This window comes from Corythoichthys intestinalis, chromosome 4 (assembly GCF_030265065.1).
Source record: "Corythoichthys intestinalis isolate RoL2023-P3 chromosome 4, ASM3026506v1, whole genome shotgun sequence".
Lineage (NCBI taxonomy): Eukaryota > Metazoa > Chordata > Actinopteri > Syngnathiformes > Syngnathidae > Corythoichthys > Corythoichthys intestinalis.
The window spans coordinates 3,420,843-3,446,909 of NC_080398.1; the positions used below are offsets into that span (position 1 = coordinate 3,420,843).

The 26,067-nt window shown below is 38.8% G+C and overlaps 1 long non-coding RNA gene across 3 annotated transcripts in view; it reads left to right on the top strand.

Annotated features, from left to right (window-relative positions):
- The first annotated feature begins 2,578 nt into the window (after window positions 1-2,578).
- The window catches only part of LOC130915056 (uncharacterized), a 54,986-nt gene continuing 31,497 nt past the window's right edge, over window positions 2,579-26,067 (top strand). Inside the window, exons 1-3 of one of the 3 annotated variants that reach the window (XR_009063048.1) lie at window positions 2,579-2,777; window positions 3,552-3,610; window positions 8,946-9,183. This is a non-coding gene — a long non-coding RNA (uncharacterized LOC130915056). Of the gene's footprint in view, window positions 2,778-3,551; window positions 3,611-6,148; window positions 9,184-26,067 lie in introns of those variants that run through there. The other 2 variants (XR_009063049.1, XR_009063047.1) reach the window with 2 other exon arrangements.

The window sequence follows — 26,067 nt, forward strand, 5'->3', positions numbered from 1 at the left end:
AATTGTTTGGTAAAAATTGGTTTCAATTGCTCTTTAAGTCTCCTTAGGCAGAGGGTTCGCTCGCTTATTTTTCCCCCTTTTGTCATTGTTTGCATGCTATCCTCATTAAAATATGAAAACCTATAAATGGTTGGGTGGTTTTAGTTAAAGCAGACACTGTTTTTTCATCTGTGTGATTTTACGAAGATCAGATCACATTTGATTTTCTGCAGAAATTTGAGAAATTCCAAAAGGTTCAGATACTTTTGCATACCACTGCACTTATTTATCTCCTTATAATTTTTTTCTTTTAGACTTTTCGATATGTTTTTTTATCCTTTCCCAGCTTTATATAAATCAACAATCCTTGATCGCAGGTCTTCAGACAGCTCGTTTGAACGAGCCATGATCCAGGTGTGTGTTTTATAGTGGGCAGGGCAGCTTTACACCACTCATCAGTGATTGGGCACACACCTGACTTAAATAGTTTTGTATAAATTGGTTTCAATTGCTCTTTAACCCTTTATTGCCAAATGTATCACATTTGATACACCTAAAATTTCATGATTTGGAAACTAATTCAGAATTTTGACATTTCTTTTTGAAAAAAAAAGATGGATGCATGAGAAAAAAAAACAGGATTTAGCTAGGGTTATAGATATTGGAGCGCTTATTACACATATTCATTTTGACTTTTCTTTTTACACATTTGAAAAAAGGTTTCATTAGGACCTTATATTTCAAATTATTGGATTCTCTGATAATTGCTCATGTTTCAGGTATTTAAGGGTTAAGGGTTCACTCGCTTATATTTCCCCCTTTTGTCATTGTTTGCATGCTATCCTCATTAAAATATATACCCTAAAGCAGGCACTGATTTTTCATCTGTGGGATTTTGACAAAGATCAGATCACATTTGACTGGTGATTTTCTGCAGAAATGTCCAGTTACTTTTTCATACCACTGTACATGTACTTATGGGAAAAAAGTGATAAACATGTCTTATATGTATCACTTTCATATGCAAAACCTGAATAGATACATTGAACACACAAAAACACACAAAAAATAAAATAATAAAATAAATTAGGGCTGTCAAACGATTAAAATTTTTAATCGAGTAAATTACAGCTTAAAAATTAATTAATCTCAATTAATCGCAATTCAAACCATCTATAAAATATGCCATATCTTTCTGTAAATTATTGTTGGAATGGAAAGATAAGACACAAGATGGATATATACTTTCAACTAGTGCTGCAACGATTAATTGATTGGGTGGATACACTGCTCTCTAGTCTGCCTCATTTCACGTGGCTGAATCCAGCTGCTCCCTGTTAAGACCAACATTAGCTAAATTTTTGTTTGAGCTAATGTTTTTTTAATGCATTCGTAAAGTATATGTAGCCGTTTTTTGTGGGAATATGTGTCTGAACCATTTGTTAAGAGCATTGTAAAAACAAAAAGTTAGCGTTTTTATAGCATTTAAGCTAGCAGACTTTTGCTATGGAAGTTAGCCAACTGTTCTTTTGTTGTACATGACCCTCATTTTTTAATATTTTTATACCGTTTGAGGCTCAGCTCAGGTATTTTAAAATTTTATGTTCCTTATCCGATTACTCGATTATTCGAGCTAACTAGTTCATCGATTAATCGACTACTAAAATAATCGATAGCTGCAGCCCTACTTTCAACATACGGTACATAAGTACTGTATTTGTTTATTTTAACAATAAATCAACAAGATGGCATTAACATTATTAACATTCTGTTACAGTGATCCATGGATAGAAAAACTTGTAGTTCTTAAAAGATAAATGTTAGTACAAGTTATAGAAATTTTGTATTAAAACTCCTCATAATGTTTTCATTTTAATAAAATTTGTAACATTTTCAATCAAAAAATAAACTAGTAGCCCGCCATTGTTGATGTCAATAATTACACAATGCTCATGGGTGCTGAAGCCCATAAAATCAGTCGCACCCAAGCGCCAGCAGAGGGTGGCAAAACTCCATAAAACACAATTAACATGTGGGCATTTCACTGTACTGTCACTTTAATCTGTTTGAGCAGGGCATGGGTGTTAATTGCGTCAAATATTTTAACGTGATTAATTTAAAAAATTAATTACCGCCCGTTAACGCGATAATTTTGACAGCCCTAATATATATATTTTAAAAATGATGTATTTGGCGGAAAACACAGACAAGACTAAAAAAGCAGTCTCTGCTCTTGCACCCATCTAAAAAAATATTCTGTATTTTAGGCCAAAAGTTGTTCAATTAAAAAAAATTTTGGGGGGAGGACGCTACTTCGCGGTTTTTCACCTATCCAGCGGGTTCTCGTCCCCATTAACCGTAAAAAACGAAGGTTCATTGTATGTACTGTTTCATATTCTGCTGAGAGCTGCGTCATGTTGGGAGGGAGAGAGCAAAGGGGGTACCCGGAAGTAACCTCAGTGACGTCATAAAACGGGCGTGTCTTTGTCCATGTGGTATATATGTTCTTGGAGCAGCCGCGTCCTTCATAGTGCGTGTGACGCGCGTGGATGGAGAGCCGCCAGGGAGGGAACTGCAAGGGAGGGGGGGTCATGATTTTTTATGTGAGGGGAGGTTGAGACAACTTGACGGGAAATAAAGGGTCCTCAACTGCCATTGGACGACGAGCGTGAGTGGATGGACGCGTCACGCACGCGCACGCACGTCAATAGCGCGCGCGTCAGCCTCCGCCGGCTCACTCGGCGCTCACTCGCCAGCAGGCCGCCTCGCTCGCGCGCTCGGATGGTTCCGGTTCCGGCGTGAGTAGCATCATTATTATTAAAATCATTATGATTATGAACTCTTTCAGTGCCATTGACGACGATAGACGTCCAATCATATGGCTGTTTTCATTCTTCTGCTGTGAATTGAAATGAGTTTATCACTAGTAAACGTCCAATCCATTCAAAGTTGAAGGGATGGCAACTAATGAACGTTGCAACCCTCCCACTTCAAATATATTGGACGTCCATAGCCGTCTGTCGTTTGAATTGATTCCAAGATTATTCAGCGCTATAGCTCACGTGGTGCTGCTACGTGCACGTGCTCGCGATTTGACGGTTTTTCCATCAGCAGCATCATTTGGTGACTTTTTTTTTTCTTTTTTGGGTCATGCACGTTGAAGCCGTGCGCGGCCACGTGAGTCACGTCGAGATGATGAGGATTATGGCAGCAGCAGCCGCAGTGCACGCGCGTTAATAATAAGACACGCACACATATACAAAAAAAAGTGCATGTTCAGAGGCGTCACAAGGAAGGGGGGAAATGGCGTGCGTGTGCGCGTGCGTTTGAATTTGAAGATTTTTTAAGGGGATTATGTAAAAACGCGTGATGGCGAGGAGTATCGCGCACATTGGCCTAAAAGTTTTGTGCGTAAATTTTGTTATATTTCAGTGTTTTTTTCTTAATATAAAAGAATGAAATTATTAATTGTGTGTGTAAATTTAAATGACATTGTGTGTGTTCTGAATATGTTCAAAACCACGTCGGGTTAACGGAATTAAAATGTTTTTGTATTTTTTTTTTCTTTGCAGGCGTTCACGCACGCACACACACGCGCAAAGGCCTGACGAAACGTGCATGCGCTTTGTAGGTAATTAACTACACACACCAAATCTGTTTTTCTATGATTATTGGATGCTGGGAATAGAAATTCACTTGTGAAAAAATGTGTATTAATCGTTTAAAAGGTGTGGTTTTAAAAGTAATTCTCGTTTGGATGATAAATAAATTTAAGCATTAGGACAATGGATTGAATGAGTAAAACCTTGAGTCTTTTTATGTTGTGACGTCAAACTGGAGCCAAGAGGGTGGAAATTCATATTTTACATGTAACAATATTATTTAACAATACTGTAACAAAACAATAGTTTAATAAATATATTACATAACAAAACCAATATATTCCCCCTTGAAAAATACGTATTAATCATTTAAACGTCCAACACGTTTCGATAATAATACACGTATAGATTTAATATAATATTAATATATACTGTAAAACTTAACATTGGCCAAGTTATGGAAATTAGCACGAAAAGTGTTTTGAAATCTTTTTAAATAGTGTTTTACACGTTTAAAAAAAATCAAAAGTGTTAACATAATCATATATTAATTGAACTCATTTTAGAGCACTTATTTAACAATTGGCTGCCATTGACGGCGCTAGACGTCCAATCCACTTTGACTGGGGGAGGCTGACAACGAATAGCCCTCCCAATTGAAATGAATTGGACGTCTATCATTGTCAATGGCACGCAATGATATAAATATTATAAGCGTTATTGGTAGCCAGAGTGCATTTCAGTTTTTATTCATTTTAATTGCATTAGTTTTGTTATTATTACCATTTTATTTATCTATAAATTATCTATTCATAAGAAAATATACAAATATTTATTAACAACAAAAATGAATCATTTTAATGATGGTTTTAAGACTTTTTTTAATTGTCACTTACTAGATGAGTTAACTCAGAGTTAACTCATATATCAATTCAATATCAACTCAATGCAATATTTCATTAACATGGCAATACATATAGAATGAACGTAATAAATGCAACTTTTGAAGTCATTACGATACAAAATGATTTAATCGTAATTAATCTCACATAGCTCATTATTTTAACTGTGCGTTAACACATTATCTCCCATTGATGGGGATAGATATTGAAAAGTCTAGATAGGAAATTGTTAACTCACTGGCTGCCATTGACGGCGATAGACGTCCCATCCATCTGGCAATTGTTGTCAACGGCAGCCATTGAGTTATAGTATATATTATTATTTCATTAATATGGCAACGTATTTCAAATAAGTGTGAATAATAATAAGTGAAAATGAGTGTGCTAATTAGTATTTTTAAATTCATTATCATACAGAACGGAAATAATCTTACACAGTTAATCGCGATAAAAATTCGTTAGCATTGCTCGGCTCTATTTAAAAGTTGTATTTCACGTCAAAAAATATGAACTTGTCATAAGAACTTGTCGTAAATTTTTTTATGTGTAATAAATATTGTTGCATGTTATAAGAGAAGCATATCAATAGAGGTGAATGACTAATAGCAGTAATGCTTTTTAAATACATAATTTATTCACTATCATCATTATATTATCATGACAACATTTGGAAAACTGCAACCTGAATGTGAAGGGGAAAATTATGTTTCATGAAAAATATGAATAATAGCTACACTGAAATATATAGGCCTATATTGTTGATAATTGTGAATGAAAATTATGCACTTTTCTGAAAATTGAATGTTTGGCTAAAAAAATGTCTTGGAATTAAACTCGAACAACTACGGTAAATACAACGACACCGAGCTGTGGGGTATCGGCCTTTGCCGATAATGTACCGATACCACGTTTTTCGAAAAAATATAGTTTTAAATAACTGTTGCTCATTTGAATATAAATTAATTGCTATCATGGCTTGGTCGGACACTGCTTAACTGATTGTCTGCCATTGACGGTGCTAGACGAACAATCCATTTGAAGTGGGAGGGGTGGCAGAGAACGAATGGATTGGACATCGACTTGAGATATGCACGTTTGGACGGAATCACCATCAATAGCACTAAAAGAGTTTAAAATCCTTAATACATTATTATAATATGATTATTACATTGTTATTTCTTTCTTTACTTTCTTTATTTAAGGATCCACATTAGTCTCTACCAAAATAGAGACTATTCTTCCTGGGGTCCATAAATTATTATTATTAAGTTATTAGCTAGTTAATATCGTGAACTTCATTAATTAAATTCAATTAACTTGCGTGACGGTTAGCTTGGATGTTTAGCTCTATTGTCTGCGTACTCCTCTGCTAGTAGATAACAAAAAATAACTCCTCCTCCCAACCTGAATGGATTAGACACATCCTAGTGATAAACACGTTTGGATGTCTATCACAATCAATAGCACTAGAGTTAAAAATCCTTATTGCATTGTTATAATATGATTATTACCTTGTTATTAGCTAGTTAATATCGTAAACTTCATTAAATAAATTCAATTAACTTGCTCAATTGTCTGCGTACTCCGCTGCCACTCTCCCACATCAAACTTTTTTTGGGGGGGGGGGGGGGTGCAATTACAAATTAGTGTTTGTAAAAAAAGTAATTGCTGTCATGGCTAAGTCAGACACTGATTAAATCATTGTCTGCCATTGACGGTGCTAGACGTCCAATCCATTTGGACTGTGTAGGCTGGCAGCCATCGTTGGCTGTGAATAGCAGACAATGATTTCATCGTTTCATATCTCCTTTATTCAATTTTGAATGTGTTTTTTGTATTTATCAAACAAGCTGCTTGTTTTCAATTTCAGTTTCAGTTTATTCGCACATCATCAAATACAGTACATGATCTCATGCTAGCAGTTCACATGTTAAGATGGGCGAATAGGACACTCCAAAGAAGCTATTCAAAGCTTTTAGCAGGAGCCCAGTTTTCATCTTCCCATGTTAGCACTTAGCATTTATGCTAACAGCATGGCATCCACACGAACTGTCAAATATTCCACCGCCTTTAAAAAATATCGCCTCATCTCCCTTTCAAGCATGGGGGCCGTGGTGGGCTTTAATTAGACGCACCCCTGTTCCATGTGTCCCACTGTGTGTGTGTTACATTGTCTACATCTGCTTGTGTATTTTTCTACCGTGCGGCCCCCTGTGGCTTTTGGCGCCAACGTCAGCGTTGGCATCAGATAATGTGAATCAAGAAAAGCGCTTTTCTTTTGTAGTCCAGCTCGGTTTCATTTAAAAACACATTTGGGTGCAGGCGGGGGGCGATGTTGGAAAATGGCGGCCGCCTGGCGAGTTTGCCCGGTGGGTGACGTACGCGCGCGCCACCTGACGCCCACCGCTGATTTATTTTTAAGCTTCTTTCATGTGAAAATTGGTGGATGTAGGGGGGTTGTTTGACATTGAACGCAGAAAAACAGGATGTAGCGTAGGCCAGAAAAATTGGCTGAACTTGCCGTTAGTAAACTTAGTAAACTAGAATTCAGTTAAGTTGTTTGAACTTCAACTAGTTTGAGTAATCTGGACTTTTGTGACAGCGGAGTACGCAGACAATTGAGCTTAATATCCAAGCTAACTGTCACGCAGGTTAATTCAGTTCAATTAATGAATATCGCAATATTAACTAGCTAATAACAATGTAATAATCATATTATAACAATGTAATAAGGATTTTTAGCTCTTTTAGTGCCATTGCAGGTGATAGGCGTCCAAACGTGTTTATCACTAGGAGGTGTCTAATTCATTCAGGTTGGTGGGAGGATTTTGTTTTTGTTATTTACTACTGTTTATTATGATACTAAAATGTTACACTCGCTATCACTACTCAGAAAAATACATGATACGTCAAAAATAAAACCCCAAAAAGTCAATGCTATTTATTTAGACCTCTAATAATGTGAAAAAACTAAGTTTAAAAGGCTGGGGGCGGTGTTAGAAGAGAGCGACCGCCTGGCGAGTTTGCCTGGTGGGTGATGCACAAACGCGCCACCTGACACCCACCGCTGATTTACAGTATTTTAAAGCTTCTTTCATGTGAACATTTGTGGATTTAGGGGGGTTGTTTGATACTGAATGGTAGAAAATTTGGCTGAACTTGCCATTAGTAAACTTTATAAACTAGAATTCAGTTAAGTAGTTTTAACTTGAACTAGTTTGATAATCCGGATTTATGTGACAGCGGAGTACGTAGACAATTGAGCTTAATCTCCAAGCTAACTGTCAAGCAAGCTAATTCAGTTCAATTAATAAAGTTCACAATATTAACTAGCTAATAACAATGTAATAATATTATAACAATGTAATAAGGATTTGTAACTCTTTTATTGCTATTGACGGTGATACACGTCCAAGCGTGTTTATCACTAGGAGGTGTCTGATCCATTCAGGCTTGAAGGAGGATTTAGTTTTTTGTTATTAAACTCGCTATCGTTACTCAAAAAAAAAAAAAAAAAAAAAAAAAACACGATACGACAAAAATAAAAAATCCAAAATGGAAAATTTTAGACCTCCAATCATCTGTAAAAACTAAATTAAAACTCTTTAAATAAGTTTATCACAAGTCCATGTCCAATCCATTCATCCATTCTCTGCCAACCCTCCCAAATTCAAATGGATTAAACGTCTATCGTCGTCATTGGCAGACAATGAGTTAAAAATTTTAATTTGTTCTTCCTCTGGAATAGATGCACCCTCCCACCAATTAGTTTATCACTACTTGACGTCCAATCCATTTAAAGTAGGAGACTGGCAGCGGAGTATGCAGACAATTGAGCTAAACTTCCAAGCTAGCTGTCACGCAAGTTAATTGAATTCAATTAATTAATTTCACAATATTAACTAATTAATAACAATGTAATAATCATATTATAACAATGTAATAAGGATTTTTAACTCTTTTAGTGCTATTGATGGTGATAGACGTCCAAGCGTGTTTATCACAAATCGATGTCCAAGCCATTCGTTCATTCTCTGCCAACCCTTTCACTTTAAATGTATTGGACGTCTAACACCATCAAAGACAGACAATGAGTAATTCAGTGTCTGACCAAGCCATGATAGCAATGACTTTTTATTCAAGTGAGCATGCGGTAACTTAAAATTGTATATTTATTCAAAAAACGTATCGGTACAGTTCGGCCTTGGCCGATACCACAGTTGAAATCAGTATAGGGAACCAAAAAATGGTATCGGTTCAACACAAATCGTCATGAACCAAATTTGTATCTCATAGTTAACTGGGATCTTCTGGGCTTTCTGATTGGCCGAGGTCGCCGATGACACCACCAACTCGGTATTTGGGATTTTCTCAGGTTCCCGTAATGCGATTGAGACTTACGTAAAATGTTTTTCTGTGTTTGCCTGGTGTTTGTACTGAAGAAGCTTGTGTCCTCTGGCAGGACGGCGACTGCTCAGTTGGGGCTAGTCGCCGCAGGAGGATGGGTGGAGCCTTCGGGGTTGATTGTTATCTTTGGTTATCTAGCTGTATGAGTGATGTACGTTCTTCATAAAGCTAGATAACCGAAAGTAACAAGAATCCCATTACACTCCTGGAAAGGCACTAACACCCCCAAAAGGACAACGGCACACAAAAACAAAAAAGATGGATGTCGGAACGAGAAGACAAAGCGGCAAAAGGTAGAGTACAATGTTTTGATTTGTAATGCAAAAATCACGCGACTTTAAACGCATCACAAACATAGCAAAAGTGTCTGAGTGAAGGTCTAACATCTCGTTCAGTTTCAAATATGGGTTCTTGAGACTTTTTCATGTGTCCTGTTAATATTAGCATGAGCACCGAGTTTCGTGTTGATTGGTAAAACCACTATTGACAGAGGCGGGGCTAGAGCACAGCCAAGCCAGGCGGTTGCTTGAGGCCCTGGCAAAAAAAAGGGCCCCCCCGATGTACTCTCCAGAAATAGCAAGAATTGGCCATTCAAAATGACACCGCAGTAGCAAACCCCCATTGTGGGGCTTAAGTGCGTAATTAAGAGTGTAAGTTTATTTTGTTAATTTATTTGACGCTATTTATTCATACTGTTAAATATTTTGTATTCATAATGTTATGTATATATTGTCAGACAACTTTATTTTTCTTTTGATGTGCATTTAGGTGTGCAAATAAAACAACATTTTGTGGTGTGCACAGGTAGGATGGGGGCCCTGGGAATTCTGTACTCGGAGCGCCAAGAGACCCAAGCAACGGCACTGAGTATTAGGGGCTAAAATGACATATATATATATATATATTATAAATATGTTAACTTTAAGTCATTTGCCATTATTGTCAGAGGCGGCTAATGTTAAAGGGAGATTTCTTTAGTGAGTGGCACCCCAAATTTGGACCCTTTAAGCCTTGAAACTGTTGTCTAGGGTCTCATTTTTCTCACGGTGCTGCTGATGGAGTTTTGTGGGGTTGTTTTAGGACCTCTCCCAAAAGAGATTTTGACCATGTTTGAGACATTTGTGCGCTAATTTCACCCTCTACAAAGGCATCACTGGCCACTTGTGTGGTGCATGTTTTAGCTTTCAAGTAGTGTTTGATCAAGACCATAACTAAGAAATCAGGAACCGCGTAGATTAAGTTAAGCTCAATTATTTTAGGAGTCAATTCCAAGACCAAGACTGAAATAAAACAATGACAGAAGCTGAAACAGAACCAAGACGAAACAACGCCATAACCGAAATAAGTCCAAGACTGCAAAAAAACAAAAACATGACCGAAACAAGACCAAAATCGCCTAAATGACACAAAGCCCAGAACGGGATGAAACAAAACCAAGACGCCTGAAGAGTCTGAAGAGAGACCAAAACAAGACTAAGACCGAGACCGCAACAATACCCCATCTGACACTGAAACAAGACGACTCAGACCAAGACAGAAAATAGATCAAGACGAAGACAAAACAAAACCACGTCCGAGATGTAACAAGACCACGACCGAAACATAACCAAAACAAAAATAGACCAAGACAAAGACTGAAACAACACCAAGACTGAGATCATGACCGAAACATAATCGAAACAACACCAAAATCCAGGCCCTGACCAAAACAAGACCAAAGCCAAGACCGAGTTGAAACGAGACCAAGACACAGTCTGAAGAATGACCAATACCAAAACAAGTCTTGGACCAAGACAACACCTAGATAGAGATAAGATAAGACTTGGACCAAAACATAACCAAAACCAAGACCGACACAAGTCCAAATCCCAGGCGCTGTCTCAAACAAGACCAAAGCCAAGACTGAGATGATACGAGGCCAAAACCGAGTCTAAAAAAAGACCAGGACTAAAATAAGACAAGGACCGAGACTGCAACAATACCATGACCAAGATTGAAACAAAACCAAGACAGAAACAAAAGACGGACCATGACAAAAAAATTAAAAAATAAAACAAGACATAGACCAAAACAAAGACCAAAACAACTCTTAGAGCGAGATGAAACAAGGCCATGACTGAAACATCACTAAAACCGAGACCAAATCCGAAACCCTGACCAAAACGAGACCAAAGCCAAGACGGAGATGAAACGAATGAAACCAAGACAGAGTCTGAAGAAAGACCAAGACCAAAACTAGGCCTGCAAGCAGGACTGAACGGGCCCTCGCAATCTAGCGCAACTCGTATGTCACGCAACTCGGACAGTGTGCAGGTCAGGGTGGTGGCAGATCGTCCTCTCTAATCATCTCATTAGAACCTAACATGCTCTAAATTCGCCTCTTTACATTCACACACCTAAGAGATAAAAACCCCTATTGGAGAGAGTACTACAAAAAAGGAGGTACTACTGAGCTGTGCAGCCAAGCCCTTATTCAAAATCAAAATGAATCTTCTAACTGGGCCAATTCGACCAAGTGTGCCAAATTATGTGGCTCTATAAGCTGCCTGAGTCTCTGAAAAAAAATATTTCCATTTAATGGCGAACAAAGGGTCGCCACGGCAACAGACAGACACATGTGAACATGGGCCGTAAAATAAGTATTTCAAAAGGTCCTGAAACTACAATGACCAACCTGAAAAGAATTGGACATGTATTGGAAAAATGAGTGACTTTCTATTGCCACTAGTTGGCGCTGTAGGGTTGATGCAAATGACCCCTACAGGACCCTTCAGAGTATGACTCAACAAGCATGAGATGTTTGGCGCAGATATGTTGTAGATCTTCCAAGTTATGATTGTTCAAAACTTGTGGTGAGACGAAATGGCTTCAGTCATTTTCACTTCTCCTGTTGGACCCTTCTGCTTCAACCAAACCGCAGTATTTTTCATCAGGCACCTGAACACATGTCTTAAGGCTCCCCTGATGCAGGTTTGAGGTGAATAGATTTTTTTTCCTTGGAGCAGGAGCCTGTTTCGTAAAAAAAAAAAAAAAAGGCATTTCCTGTTCCCACTAGGGGGCGCTAGGCCTAATGGGTAATATTTCAATGCACTCGTGTTAAGGGTGGGATCCCGCACATACATGCCAGATATGAAAAAGATTGAAAGCTGTGTTAAGGAGCTATTATTCATTTACTGAATTTGTCATTTTGCCGAAAAAAATGGCCGACTTTGGCACCTCGCCCAGGTCAGACCCATGAATGAAAACGCAACATTTTGAAAATTTTAGATCTCCTATGTCTCCTGAATAGTCCCACCAATTTTGAAGATGATCCAACTAACTCACTCTGTGACAAGGTCTCAAATGTACACCCTGTTAATTGATAAAAATTTCACATTCGATCCAAAATACCCGATATCCTGTTGGATATGGGTTCAAGAGACTTTTTGGAGAAGTTTTGCACAAGGTATTGACTCCTTAAATTTCAATGCTCTACATTAAAAAAATCTAATAGGAAATGCCTTTTTGAAAAATTCAATTCATTTAATCGAGTTAATTACAGCTTAAAAATTAATTAATCGTAATTAATCGCAATTCCAACCATCTATAAAATATGCCATATTTTTCTGTCAATTATTGTTGGAATGGAAAGATAAGACACAAGACTGATATATACATTCAACATACGGTACACAAGTACTGTATTTGTTTATCATAACAATAAATCAACAAGATGGCATTAACATTATTAACATTCTGTTAAAGCGATCCATGGATAGAAAGACATGTAGTTCTTAAAAGATAAATGTTAGTACAAGTTATAGAAATTTTATATTAAAACCCCTCTTAATGTTTTCGTTTTATTAAAATTTGTAAAATTTTCAATCAAAAAAATAAACTAGTAGCTCGCCATTGTTGATGTCAATTTTTAAACCATGCTCACTCATGGTACTAACCCATAAAATCAATTGGACCCAAGCACCAGCAGAGGGCGCCAAACACCAAAAAAACAAGTAACAAGCGGAGATTACACTGTACTGTCATTTTAATCTGTTTGAGTGGGGCATGTGCGTTACTTGCGTCAAATATTTTAAAGTGATACCGCCCGTTAACGCGATAATTTTGACAGCCCTACTTTTTTTTAATGGAAGTGATTTTTCTTTTTGAAAATCTATATTTTTTTAGAAGCAGCTTATTTTTTGATTGAATAATAAAGGGAAAATGTCCTAGCCGAAATGTGGCCTAAACACAAATCAACATTACTTCAATCAAAAAAACAACAACAACAACAAAAATCAAATAAAAACAGCTGTCACATGTATTTTTTTGTTGTTGTTGAGTTTTTTGAGTTAAAAATTTATTTTTGCATTCAAACATTTGATTAAAGCGACTTTTTTTGGTTGAATAATAAAGATTAAAATCTACCTCCATATGGCTCCGCCCAGGGGATACCATTTTTGACTGGGGTAACTACATTGGCACGTCACCGGCGGGCATACCAAATTCAATAGAAAAGTATTGCCTTAGCAGCCTGATTTAGAATTCCCCTCAAGAAAAAAAAAACGCTCATTGTCAACTTATTATTTTAAATATTTTTGTAAGTTAATTTTGTTGCTAACACTGCGTTTTGGGGTCATCAACATGTTGTGTGTGCCCCCCCCCCCCCAAAAAAAAGTCAAACCCCGCCTATGAACATACCTAAAACCGAGACCAAAACAAGACTTAGACCAGAACTGCAACAATACCATGACCGAGACTGAAACAACAAAAAGACCAAAAGGATACCAAAATCAAGACCACGACAACAACAAAAAAATACTTCAACCGAAACATCACCTAGACTGAGATAAAACAAGACCAAGACCGAAACAAGTCCAAAACCCACAGATGAAACAAGATGAAACAAGACCAAGACAGTCCAAAAGAAGACTAAGACCAAGACCGCAACAACACCACGATTGAGACAACAAGAAACAAGTCAAAGTCGAAAATCAAGACCAAAGCCAAGACCAAGACATAAATATCACCTCGACCGAGTCCAAAACCCACACAAGATGAAACAAGACCAAGACCAAAACGAGACTCAGATCAAGACTAAGACCGAAACAACACCAAGATGAAACAAGACCATGACTGAAACATAAGTAAAACCAAGACCTAAACAAGAAATTGAGACCAAAGTCTTTTTATGCAAGCCTTCAGTACTCTCAATTTTCTGGGTCTTTTCCAGGCCTCGCTGCTAAGTGAGTTTTCAGGGAGTCCCCCCCGAAATACTTGCGAAAACCACCAATACCACCCGTTTATGTGCTTCTGAGCATAGCATTGAGAAAAGGGGATCACTTGTAATCTAATAATCCGCCCCCCATGATCCCCCGTGCGCGGGGCGACATGCCTGAGCTTAGCCCGGGGCCCGTCACATGGACGCCCTTGCAAAATTTCAGCCATTCAATCCTGTTGCCAATCGGTTAGTTCTCCTCCTTGGATTCCCAAGAAATTGTATGTAATGTATATTGTAATGTATTTTTATATCATATACCGTGGGGCAAATAAGTATTTAGTCAACCACTAATTGTGCAAGTTCTCCCACTTGAAAATGTTAGAAAGGCCTGTAATTGTCAACATGGGTAAACCTCAACCATTAGAGACAGAATGTGGAAAAAAAACCTGAAAATCACATTGTTTGATTTTTAAAGAATTTATTTGCAAATCATGGTGGAAAATAAGTATTTGGTCAATACCAAAAGTTCATCTCAATACTTTGTTATGTACCCTTTGTTGGCAACAACGGAGGCCAAACGTTTTCTGTAACTCTTCACAAGCTTTTCACACACTGGTATTTTGGCCCATTCCTCCATGCAGATCTCCTCTAGAGCAGTGATGTTTTGGGGCTGTCGTTGGGCAGCACGGACTTTCAAAAATTCTCACACAAAAATACACACGGTCCTAGGCTTCAACTGGGACCGTGTGCTTTGGTCAGATGAGACCAAGATTGAGCTTTTTGGCGACAAACACTCTAAGTGGGTCTGGCATGCCACGAAAGATGCGCATGCTGAAAAGCACCTCATACCCACTGTGAAGTATGGGCGTGGGTCAGTGATGCTGTGGGGCTGTTTCGCTTCCAAATGCCCTGGGAACCTTGTTAGGGTGCATGGCATCATGAATGCTTTGAAATACCAGGACATTTTAAATCAAAATCTGTTGCCCTCTGCCCGAAAGCTGAAGATGGGTCGTCACTGGTTCTTTCAGCAAGACAATGACCCTAAACATATGGCCAAATCCACACAAAAATGGTTCACCAGACCAGGGGTCGCGTTAACCGAATATTTTCCGTCGTTGACCGTTTTTTTACAACGGTGACGGAAAAAACTGAAGTCCATCCGTCACGTTGACAGGTTGCAATTCACACCCCAGACCACAGGGTGGCGAGTGAGCATATTAATTAGCTATTGTCTCTCTTGATGCATGACGTCGTTGGCCTTACTCTGAAAAATGTCAAGGCAACTGAGTGTCCGAAGTTTCTTCAAAAAGCCCCAAAACGACGAAGGTGTTGATAAAAGAGGTGAAAAAAGAGGGACTGATGCAGTGAAGAATGACAACGAATCAAGTGAATCGCCGGTTCACTCCTCACTGCGGCGAGCAGTTGAAAACGCCGCCAATTACCAAGAAGGGCAGAATTGGTAACACGGTGAAAGCGGCATAAAGCCAAAAAAGCGGACCAGACTAGCCAGAGCCTGACATTATTTCAAGGAAAATATGGAGGGTGCCACCACTGTGTGTACTCTTTTTGCTAAGCTGAGCTCGCATACCACGGTAGCACGTCGGCTATGAATGAACACTTGACGCGCCGTCACCCAGGTGTATTTCGGAAGACAACCGGAAACAACAAGCTAGCGGATTGTAAGTCCATACAACTTTCTAACGATTTTTTTAAAAATTGGAAGTTGCCTTTATGTGCGTCGTATCAACGCGCATTTTTATTTAATAATAATAATAAATTTAAAATATATATATATATATATATATATATATATAGATATATAGATATATATATTAGGGCTGTCAAAATGATCGCCTTAACGCCTTAAATTAATTTTTTTAATTAATCACGTTAAAATATTTGAAGGAATTAACGGACATGTCCCGCTCAGACAGTATTCTGCCTTTTGGTAAGTTTTACAGCAAGGCTTTTTGTGCTGTCTAACAGCGAACTCTTGTGGTCGCTTTGCGACATGGTTTATTCTTTCCTTGCCAGTTCAATATGGCTGCACGACGTCTCGGGCTGACGCCTACGTTGTAATGTTGTGCTTATATGATCCTTGGACAAGATTTGTCCGTAAGTATGGTTGTTGTAAAGAATGTACATATTATGTTAGCAAGCGAAATGTTCTATTTTTTGTATGAGACGCTTTTTGTTTATGTTTAGTGAACCTGTATCGCGTGCTAAGCTAACGTTGTTGCTAATGCAATGCTTGTGTACTTTTTTTTTGTAGTTTTACGACGGTCTAAAGAGGACAATGGTTTGAGGCTATTTTATTAATAAATCAGATGAAAAAGGAAGAAGTCTGATTATTAAGGCGTCGTTCACTAGCTGTCTAGCTTTGGAAAAAGTAGACGCTTCGGAGTGAGGACAGCATAGACAGATTTAAATGACAGTAGAGTGAAATGCCCACTACAGTCCTTATGGACCGTATGTTGAATGTATATATCCATCTTGTGTCTTATCTTTCCATTCCAACAATTTATTTTACAGAATATATATATGATTTACAGAAAAATATGGCATATTTTATAGGTGGTTTGAATTGCGATTAATTGCGATTAATTACGATTAATTAATTTTTAAGCTGTAATTAACTCGATTAAAAATTTGAATCGTTTGACAGCCCTAATATATATATATATATATATATATATATATATATATATATATATATATATATATGAAATGGAATTATATAATATTTTACTATTATTAAATGTATTAGGATCATGGAAGGTCCAACTTGGGGGGGGGGGGAATATATATATATATATATATATCCTGTATATACATAATATAATAAAAATATATATGGAAACACAGCACTGGCCTGCTTACTGTAATCTATGACTGCACTAATGTTAGTTACTTTATATTATAAAGTATTATTGTATTATTGTGTATATACATATAGTGACTGCATTAAGATATAGTCATCTTAAAAATTTAAGTGACGGGTAAAAATAGATTATGCCCGGATTTTTATGACCCTGTCAGTCAAAATGACAGACAACGAACAAGTCTAGCGCAACCTCTGCACCAGACACAAAATCAAGCTTCTCCCATGGCCATCTCAGTCCCCAGACCTTGTTTTGTTGGCAAAAGGGGGTTGTACAAAGTATTAACACCAGGGGTGCTAATAATTGTGACACACATTATTTGATGTCAAAAATTTTTTTCTTTATGTGGGATTTTTTCCCCACTGAATGAATGCACTTGTATTGAAGGTTGGATTTTTCTTTTTTTTTTTCCATTAAGGTCCCATATTATTTGAATTAAAAAAATATATATTAGAAGCTAAAAAACACATCGTTTTCAGGGGTGCCAATAATTATGGAGGGAACTGTAATGCAGACCCATGGAAATGTAGTCCATTCAATACACATATACACAGTAGGCTATGTGCCAACTAAACATTTTTATAAATTATTATCACAACAATTGTCCTTGACAAATTGTTATTCCCATTCAATTGATATTCTCATTCAATGTTTTAGATTGCACACAAACAATAACCGAAATTAACTGACAAACTATTCAACCAGCATGTTTCCAAACGAAGCAGTTCAAAACTACGTTTCCCATAATACCTAGCGTTAGGGTTGTTCCGATCATGTTTTTTTGCTCCCGATCCGATCCCGATCGTTTTAGTTTGAGTATCTGCCGATCCCGATATTTCCCGATCCGATTGCTTTTTTTTGCTCCCGATTCAATTCCAATCATTCCCGATAATTTTTCCCGATCATATACATTTTGGCAATGCATTAAGAAAAAAATGAATAAAACTCGGACAAATATATACATTCAACATAAGTACTGTATTTGTTTATTATGACAATACATCCTCAAGATGGCATTTACATTATTAACATTCTTTCTGTGAGAGGGATCCACGGATAGAAAGACTTGTAATTCTTAAAGAATAAATGTGACTTTGTATATTGTGACTAAATATTGCCATCTAGTGTATTTGTTGAGCTTTCAGTAAATGATACTGTAGCCATTTAACTTCTGCCCAAATGCATGATGGGAAATGCAACCATGACTGTGCGTCGTGGTACCCATTGATATATCTTCTCTGTGTTGTGAATAACATAGGGTGTTAAGAAAAAGATCAACTACTATCTTTCTTCCCCACATTGCTGCCCACGATTATTCCACTCGTTGGGAGAGCGATTGTAAGGCTTTAGCCATTTAAAAAAAGGCTACAAAGGCTGCCAAAATTCACTCTACTCATTTTACGCAGCCTTTTAGCTCTATAGACTATATGGGTAAAGCGGTGCCATTATAGATTGAACGCGACAATGCATGAGTGGGTCGTGCAGCGCATGCGTTAATTGCGTTAAAAATTGTAACGTGATAAATGTAAAAAATATTAATTCTCGCCGTTAACGCGATAAATTTGATAACCCTACCTTAAGCTTAAACTAAAGACTCTGGAAGAGTGTAACACATTATGTCTGTAACGTTAAATACAATTAGAAAACGATTTAATTAAAAAATATATATATATTAAAAAAAGGCATGTCCGATATTTTTTTGCCGATTCGATTGGGGACATCTCTACCTAGCGTGGTTTAGCTTACTGATAGCCAACTGAGGCAAGAATCAAACTTTGCTATAAAAGTTTACAATCATCGGCAGCGCAACGATGCGACACCAAACGGGGTTTTACAGTCAAAGCTCCGACATAAGTAAGCAGTTGCCATTATATACGTATTTATCGTAAAAAACTTAACAGGCGTTGTGGCCAAATCGTCAACCCAGTAGATGGCGGTAATGCCTCATGTCATGATAGGGGTAAACTGCCAACAAAAACAAGAAGAACTACTCCTTCCCTCCCTACTACTAGCAGCCATGTCATCGCAGGCAGGTGCTGCCACCCAGCAGCCGGAGGGATTCTTTTCAAATTGGTCCCGTGAAAAATCATAAAAACCGGACATTTTTATGAATTTATAAAACCCGCCCGGACGAAGAGGATACTACATGAAAGTAGGACTTGTCCGGGCAAAAGAGGACGTTTGGTCACCCTAGTCTAAGCTCTTCATATCTCCAGTGCTCTTTACTGTGTGCTCGTTTGGTTCAAAAATGCTGCGCACTCTCTAAATGAGAGCGCCGCTGCCATCCACTGAGTGGATGTGCAATTACACTTTATTCTAATATGGCAAAAATATGTTCCCCGAGGTTACACGCACCAACCCCGGCATTGCTCTGCAGGGGGCGCCGCGCTTTTTGAGAAGTACTGTTATAAAAGGATTTGGACATTTTTTAGGATAGCAAAGCCCAATATAATTGATCAACTATCGAAACGGTTGCCATTTAATAAAAAAATATTATAATTGATTGAGGTGCTGAACCATTGGTTTGGAAGCTCGACAATTTGATTGTCAGCACCGGACTGGAAAAATGCCTTACAGGATCTCATTGACTGGGCAAAGAGGGGGTTGTAAGGAGGCGGTACGGTTAGTAGGGGTCCCACAATCAAGCAGAGACGACTCCGGTGAACAATCTTAGCTTCTATGGCTGGCGATAATCGGTCAATCAGATCTTCAAGGCGCCGGCTGATTGAAGGCGTGATTGCTTTTCTGAGCGTAAGAGGAAAGCCGGCCCCCTGCCGACGCTAGCAAAGGGTCGGAAACTATCGCAGGCTGGACAGTTGCTGTCTCAACAAGCGGGACCGTTTGTCCCGCTGGAGTGTAATTTTGGGGAGTGTGTGGAAACCTCCAAATTTTCAAGTGGATAAACAGCAAAAAGGTGTTTGGAGCAGTGGTTTTCCAAGCTTTTTTCAACCTGATTGCCCACGTTTTACTCCAAACTTAAAGGGGAAGTTCCGAATTTTTACACAAGGCTTAATCTCTGAATTTGCGTGGGTTTAATTCAAGGGTGTAGGTTTGGGCTCAACATTGGTAGGGACGATATACCAGCATAACATGCATGTACACTTTTTGCTGGGGACGGGACCTTGATAAGACCAAACAAATTGGGTAAATGGGGGTCAGGGCTACATTTCTCATGAATATGAACCTAATTAATTGATAGGCTAACTGATTATTGCAAAATACACTCACCGGCCACTTTATTAGGTACACCTGTCCAACTGCTCGTTAAAGTGATCCTCTAAATACATGTAGGCTCTAATAAACCACAATTGTTCTCTTGTACTAAAATATGTTGTTAGAAACACATAAAATGTTAAATCAATGGCAACATTTTATCATATTTAGTCCATATTTTGACCGTTAGTTGGCGCCATGGTTTGCGGGCTCGCAGTGATGACGTCATTGGTATCTTGCGTGTTCAACAATTGCTTAATGCTGCCTAAACTCGCAAAGTAAAATGCCACGATGTGCTGCTTTTGGATGCAATTTCCAGTCAAATGGAAACAAGGGGAGTGAAGTGAGTGGTCAAGGTGGAATTATTATTTTTACTGAATAAATGTGCACAAGTGGAAGCTTCTCCCCCTTTTTGGTCCGTGTATGCACGCATCCTACCCACCACGCGTTACAACTAGCGCCCGAACATTTTTCCTGGATCCTCAGTCAAGTAAGGGATCCGTTTATTTTCTGGATCCGACGGTCCCACCGCGTCTGCAATATTGGTTTCGGATCTGTCCATTTTTTTGATTCGTCAGTCCCACAGCGGCTTTTCAGATCAGTCTATTTTGTGGAATCGACGGCCTAATCGCGGCTAAGACATTGCCATGGGATCGGTCTAATTCCTGGATCTTCGAGTGAGTAAAAAAACGCAGATTTGGATTACTATTGCTATCTTTTTTGTTGACTATTCTTCGTGGGAGTTTTCCCCAAATCATACTAAATAATTAAAGCACTATAGCACGCTACAGTGACGACAGTGACTCTGACGTGGACCTTACAACAATGTTGGGAGTTCGTCAGGGAACGCGTGTTTGCGTACTGCTGAGCTCCCGAGTGAAAAGTGGTCAAGGTGGAAATATTATTTTTTGTGAATAAATGTGTATAAGTGGAAGCTTCTCCCCTTTTTGGTACTTTTTATACACGTATCCTAGCTACCACGCATTACAATGTACAAGACATAGATTACACAAGGTGTGCTCTTTGGCCTGTACTGTATGTAAAGCACACGACAGCTCTGGATGCTAACAATCTACATAATTATATTGGGATAAGTTTGAAAACGCAATATGCTTACCTTGAATATCTGCTAATAAAACCGGACAGCATACACTCTCGCTCCCAACCGGACTTCCCAACAGGACTCTCTCGCATCACCAGTTTTGTCTTATCAGGTATTTGCTGCACACATTTTCCCCTGAAGCTCGTCTTGTGAACGACCGACAGTGCTGTCCTGCTCTTCACTTTTCAGATCTGGTTCATATAGGAAGGGTAGAACTGACGATATGTTGGGAAAGCTAACGAGTGACGCGCTGGGATTTCCGCAACGGGACCAGTGACGTCACGCACTGCGACGTAACAAGAATGGCGACCTATCACTTGAAATAATTTTACAAATTTTATTAAAACAAGAACTTTAAGAGGGGTTTTAATATCAAATTATTATAACTCATACTAACATGTATCTTTTAAGAATTACTTGTCTTAAAAACAGAGGATCCCTTTAACACTTAATTTCTAATCAGCCAATCACATGGCGGCAACTCAGTGCATTTAGGCATGTAGACATGGTTTAAGACAATCTCCTGCAGTTCAAACCGAGCATCTGTATGGGGAAGAAATGTGATTTGAGTAACTTTGAACATGGCATGGTTGTTGGTGCCAGAAGGGCTGGTCTGAGTATTTTAGAAACTGCTGATCTCCTGGAATTTTCACACACAACCATCTCTAGAGTTTACAGAGAATGGTCCGAAAAAGAAAAAATATCCAGTGAGCGGCAGTTCTGTGGGCGGAAATGCCTTGTTGATGCCAGAAGTCAGAGGAGAATGGCCAGACTGGTTGGAGCTGATAGAAAGGCAACAGTGACTCAAATAACCAGCCGTTACAACCTGGGTAGGCAGAAGAGCATCTCTGAACGCACAGTACATCGAACTTTGAGGCAGATGGGCTACAGCAGCAGAAGACCACGCCGGGTGCCACTCCTTTCAGCTAAGAACAGGAAACTGAGGCTACAATTTGCACAAGCTCATCGAAATTGGACAATAGAAGATTGGAAAAACGTTGCCTGGTCTGATGAGTCTCGATTTCTGCTGCGACACTCGGATGGTAGGGTCAGAATTTGGCATCAACAACATAAAACCATGGATCCATCCTGCCTTGTATCAACGGTTCAGGCTGGTGGTGGTGGTGGTGCAATGGTGTGGGGACTATTTTCTTGGCACTCTTTGGGCCCCTTGGTACCAATTGAGCATGGTTGGAACGCCACTTGAGTATTGTTGCTGACCATGTCCATCCCTTTATGACCACAATGTACCCAACTTCTGATGGCTACTTTCAGCAGGATAATGCGCCATGTCATAAAGCTAAAATCATAAGACTGGTTTCTTGAATATGACAATGAGTTCACTATACTCAAATGGCCTCCACAGTCACCAGATCTCAATCCAATACAGCATCTTTGGGATGTGGTGGAACGGGAGATTCGCATAATGGATGTGCAGCCGACAAATCTGCGCCAACTATGTGATGCCATCATGTCAATATGGACCAAACTCTCTGAGGAATGCTTCCAGCACCTTGTTGAATCTATGCTACGAAGAATTGAGGCAGTTCTGAAGGCAAAAGGGGGTCCAACCCGTTACTAGCGTGGTGTACGTAATACAGTAGCCGGTGAGTGTATATCTGTATTGAGTTAAACCAGTGCTTCTCAATTATTTTCTGTTACGCCCCTCATAGGAAGACACTATGCACTCATGCGCTGGTCCTCATGGGAAACGCAATCTTCAAAAAACTACCGCTTTTGTCCACCAGTGTCGCTAAAATCGACCAAAACTGAAAAGTTACCAAGTGTTGCTTTAAGACCACCTAACAGTTTAATTAACGTTAACAGCAGAAAATACATACAAAAGTGGAGGACACTTCTATCTAAGCAGCTTCCTGATCGAGTTATGCAAGTTGGCAAATTCACACAGTTTAATGTTATGCAAACTCTGATGCAGGTTGTAGCAAAATTATAGTAGCAGAAATTAAAGGAGTGTTCCCCACCTCCATAACATTGCCGTCCTTTTACATTACTGACAGTGGCTGCTGCTGGCTGAAAAAAAAAAAAACTTCTAATATCCCTCCTCTTTGAAGGGTGCGGATGAGGCGGCATGTTGGTGACATGTTGTATTTTCGTCGGGTCTGCGTGTGCATGTTTGGGGGGTGTCAAGTCATCAGCCAATCAAACGTGAGTTTGGAGGGGGGAAATGGGCTAGCAAATTCAGCAAGTGAAAAAGGGTTAAATATAAGTCTGAACATAATGAAATTAATTCACTTAATAATGGTAGGATCAATTGTGTCCTTACAATATATGGGAAGGCAATCTAAATTACCTATATTACTGAACTCATTTAAAAAAACAATTTGAGCATCCTGAAAAGTTGGAAGTGTTACCGTATGTCCCTACCGTCCCCATGCAAACCTACGCCCTTGGTTTAATTAGTCGGTGGAGTATATTTTAAGAAATTAAATAAATAACAAACTAACTAGTTGTCACTGGAACACCCTTGGTAGTTCTAGTGTTCAGTCTTGTGAAGGCTCTCGCTGGGCGGGCCGTGGGCATGGGATGTGTTTGGGCGTTGTTTAGATTATTGTCTTTTTGTGGATTGGACAAGAGAATTCGGAAGTTACTGTTGCCAGGGCAATGAGAGTTGTGGATTTTGCCACCTCAGCGTTAAAGGGGCTCTTGCAGTCTTGTCAGTTGTGTTATCGTTGGATATCGGGCATTCTCCGGTGTTCTTTGTGTTGGGACAGGACGTCCCGCCATTTGTTTTGGACTCTCCGGGAGGACTGATTGCAAGAGTTGGTGGTGCAGACGTGGGCTTGTCAGCGTCAATCTTGCTCAGTCAGTTGCATGACGCACACGTTGGGAAGGCGTCATGTATCTCTTATGCCATATACTGTATTGGCCCGAATATAAGACAGTGTTTTTTACATTGAAATAAGATTGAAAAAGAGGGGATCGTCTTATATTCTCGGTCTAGACATTATACCCATTCATGACGCTAGATGGCGCCAGATAGAAGCGATGTTCTGTCATGACAAATCTCAGCTACTTTCAAGTTTAACCAGTTTGCATTATTTTATTGCAATGTCTTTCCTTATTCAGATTTCTTTTAAAACTACAGTTACAGTTAGACCTCACTTTGATGGTTAATGCAGTTATTGCAATTTTGTTGTTTTATCACAATAGATTGGTTTATTTACATTTCAAAAAGCAGAAGCCATTCATTTACGAATGTGATTGCACTTACATATTTAAATGTTCAGATATTAAGATTTGAATGAATAACAAAATAACATGCTTTTTTTCTCAAATATATTGTTATAATAATTTGTTTCAGATGTACTGTAATTATTTTCTGTATAAATAATAATTGTGTGATTCAAATAGACTTTTTTCTAACTTGAGTCTTGAAAAAGAGGGGGTCGTCTTATAATCAGGGCAGTCTTATATTCGGGGCAATACGATATTCTGCTTGTTTTCCTTAAAGAGATCCTCTATTTTTAAGACAAGTAATTCTTAAAAGATAAATGTTAGTATGAGTTATAATAATTTGAGATCAAAACCCCTCTTAATGTTTTGTAAAATTATTTTAAGTGATATATATATATACATATATATGGTGTTATACTTGTATAGCGCTTTTCCACCTTAGGTCGCCATTCTTGTTACGTCACAGTGTGTGACGTCACCGGTCCAGTTGCCGAAATTCCAGCGTGTCACTCGTTAGCTTTCCCAACATGTCGTCGGTTCTACCCTTCCTATTTGAACCAGATCTGAAAAGTGAAGAGCAGCACAGCACTGTTGGTTGTTCACAAGACGAGCTTCAGGGAAAAATGCGTGCAGCAAATACCTGATAAGACAAAAGTTGGGCAAAACTGGTGATGCGAGAGAGTGCTGTTGGGAACTCTGGTTTTATTAGCAGATATTCAAGGTAAGCATATTGTGTTTTCAAATGTATCCCAATATAATTATGTAGCTTGTTAGCATCCAGAGCTGTCGTGTTCTTTACATACAGTACAGGCCAAAGAGCACACCTTGTGTAATCCATGTCTTGTACATTGTAACGCGTGGTAGCTAGGATACGTGTATAAAAGTACCAAAAAGGGGAGAAGCTTCCACTTATGCACATTTATTCACAAAAAATAATATTTCCACCTTGACCACTTTTCACTCGGGAGCTCAGCAGTAAGCAGTACGCAAACACGCGTTCCCTGACGAACTCCAACATTGTTGTAAGGTCCACGTCAGAGTCACTGTCGTCACTGTAGCGTGCCACAGTGCTTTAATTATTTAGTATGATTTGGGGAAAACTCCCACGAAGAATAGTAGACAAAAAAGATAGCAATAGTAATCCAAATCTGCGTTTTTTTACTCACTCGAAAATCCAGGAATTAGACGGATCCCATGGCAATGTTGCCGTCAATTCCACAAAATAGACCGATCCGAAAAGCCGCTGTGGGACCGAAGAATCAAAAAAATGGACAGATCCGAAACCAGTATTGCAGACGTTGTTGGATCCAGAAAATAGACGGATCCCTTACTTGACTGAGGATCCAGGAAATATGTTCGGGCTCCAGTTGTAACGCGTGGTGGGTTGGATACGTGCATACAGGGACCAAAAAGGGGAGAAGCTTCCACTTATGCACATTTATTCACTAAAAATAATAATTCCACCTTGACCACTCACTTCAACACGCTACATATTTGGAAAGATCCCAATGACGTCATCACTGCGAGCCCGCAAACCATGGCGCCAACTATCGGTCAAAATATGGACTAAATATTATAAAATATTGCC